Genomic DNA, 3,068 nt, shown 5'->3' on the forward strand with positions numbered 1-3,068 from the left:
CCCTGCAGCCTCTAACCTTGACTCATCTCAGACAAAAAAATGACTCTTCTCAGCTCTTTATCACATGACTTTGGAGGAGATTGTTTATAGGTAAGCGGACAAGATTTCACATAAAAGAGGTAAATCTATGAACTGGGGGTCCGGCTCCCAGGCCTCCCAATATGAAGCTGTTGATAGCAAGTTCTGGTGCAAAACTGCTCAGTGTTTGGAGCTCCATCCACTTTGCAGTGATCATTCCAAGGTAGTGCAGCTCACCTCCCATTCATTTCAATGGTGGCTCACCTGCAGTACCTTGCAACAGCCACTACACAGCAGATGGCGCCTTGATCAGTTCGGAAAACAACTTTAGTATATAAATAAATGTCAAACAATTTGTACATCAAAAGGTTAAACAAAACTACATTTTTGGAACATAAATTTAACAAAGTGTAATTAAAGGGAACCTGTCACCAGGTTTTACCCCACTTAACGACCAGTCCCCTCATGTTGTGTATGAAATGGCCTATTTAAATCCCCTCTTCTATGTGAAATCCCACCAGATCCGCCAGAGTCAGACAAATATGACTCTTCTCACTTCATTTCCACATGAGATGAGTCACCAGTAGTGGTTGCAGGAGTAGTGTCACTTCAGAAGCCCCTGTCTTTAGTTCTATAGCACCTAGAAACATGCTTTTTGTGTCATATTAAAGATAATAATCTCATCTTTTGGATTAAACCAGGCTACATAACAAACATTGATACAGGAAGCTAAAAAATAGTTGGAAATCCAAGCTGCGGATAAAGAACCAGATCCAGTTCCTGCCTATTTTTCTATCTACTTCTATATCCATTTCTGTAGCTCACAATGGGGCAGATTTACTTACCCGGTCCATTCGCGATCCAGCGGCGCGTTCTCTGCGGTGGATTCGGGTCCGGCCGGGATTTATTAAGGTAGTTCCTCCGCCGTCCACCTGGTGGCGCTGCTGTGCTGAAAAGCATCGGAACGCACTGGAGTTCACCGAGCCGGGCTAAGTGAAGGTAAGTGCAAGCTCCGCGACAGATTTTTTGTTTTAAATGCGGCGGTTTTTCCAAATCCGTCCGATTTCCGTTGCGTGCATGCCGATGTGCCACAATCCGATCGCGTGCGCCAAAATCCCACGGCAATACATGGAAAATCGGCGCAAATCGGAAATATTCGGGTAACGCGTCGGAAAAACGCGAATCGGGCCCTTAGTAAATGACCCCCAATGTCTTAAGCTTGATTGGATATAAAAGATTAGATTCTTATCTTTAATATGATAAAACTTGTTTCTAGGTGCTATAGAACAGAATATAGCGGCTTCTGAAGTGACACTCCCCATGGGACTGTTAAACTTGACTCATCTCATGTGAAAATGAGGTGAGAAGAGTCATATTTGCCTTACTTTGGAGGTGATTTTTTTATTGGAAAACATAATTTCACATAATAGAGGGAATTCTAGAAAGGAAATTTCAAACCTAGAGGGACACCTGACCAATCATAGCCACGACTAGTTGTTAGGGGCATCCCCTTGGACTTATTCCGAGATTGGTGGCCACACATAAACGCTGAACCTGAATTTGAACGCAGGGTCCGCTCACCTTTAATCACAATAAATAAACTTGTTACACTTTTGCATGTCAAGAAATAATCTCCCTATTAGTTCGGGAACTCTAGTCGTGAAGGAGTTAATAAACTTGGCGCATGTTTTGTATTTTTTAATTTTTTTGTATTTTTTGTATTTTTTTTTTTTTTTGTATTCTTCTTGTATCTTTAATATTCTAGAACGAGACGTAAAATGACAATTATTTTACTATTTTCTTGTATCCATAATTTAAAGAAACAATGTTACCATTTTAAATTTTTTGGTATTTTTGATACTCTTGGGATTTCGCGTCAGAAATCTGAAGTCAAATTTTGCTTCGGGGCATCATCTGGTGAAGTGCGCTGAGCTGGGCTTTGGGGGGCGCTATAGGGGCTGATCCCCCCCCCCCCCTGGTTTATCAGCAGTCAGATAGGCAGACAATTGAAGTAAAGGGATATCTATCAGGGAGATAATCAGCGTCTTGGTGTCATTACTAGACGTTTATTATCGCCTTCTGCAGTCGTGTCAGCGCCGCGGCGCAGGGCCTGATAATTGAGCTCGTTCATGCAGATGGAGGATTATCAGCAGCTACAGGAGGACGGTTCAGACAGTTAGAGACGCTGCTTGCCAGGGAAAGATTAGGGCCCCGCTAACCCTCCGAGAATAATTAACACTCCCAAAACCCGGGATTCTGCGGAAAAAAAATTCCGCCTGATCTCTTAACTGTAGCAGGTGTAATAAGGAGATAAGAGCAGCTCCAGGGATGGCGCCTGCCAGCATGGACCACAATGGCATCCATGATAAATGTATTTATGACAGGGCGGCTCCGCCCACTTGTAACACTCGCCCTATGACATCACCAGTAACTGACGTAACCGTCCTGAGCAGGAGGGGGGCACACTTACCTATAGATGTATTATATATTATATATGTGATCACTACATAATACATTACACTCTATACAGGAGGTATGAGAGATAGATAGATAGATAGATAGATAGATAGATAATAAATAGATAGATAGATAGATAGATAGATAGATAGATAGATAGATAGATGATAGATAATAGATAGATAGATAGATAGATAGGAGATAGATAGATAGATAGATAGATAGATAGATAGATGATAGATAATAGATAGATAGATAGATAGATAGATAGATAGATAGATAGATAGATGATTGATAGATAGATAGATAGATAGATAGATAGATAGATAGATAGATAGATAGATAAATAGATAGATGATAGATAGATAGATGATAGATAGATAGATAGATAGATAGATAGATAGATAGATGATAGATAATAGATAGATAGATAGATAGATAGATAAATAGATAGATGATAGATAGATGATAGATAGATAGATAGATAGATAGATAGATAGATAGATAGATAGATAGATATTTAACAAAAAATAGTTAGTGTAAAAGGAGGGTGTGATTTATTCCAAGACAATAGATAGATAGACAAACAGACA

Source organism: Engystomops pustulosus, chromosome 10 (genome assembly GCF_040894005.1).
Source record: "Engystomops pustulosus chromosome 10, aEngPut4.maternal, whole genome shotgun sequence".
NCBI lineage: Eukaryota > Metazoa > Chordata > Amphibia > Anura > Leptodactylidae > Engystomops > Engystomops pustulosus.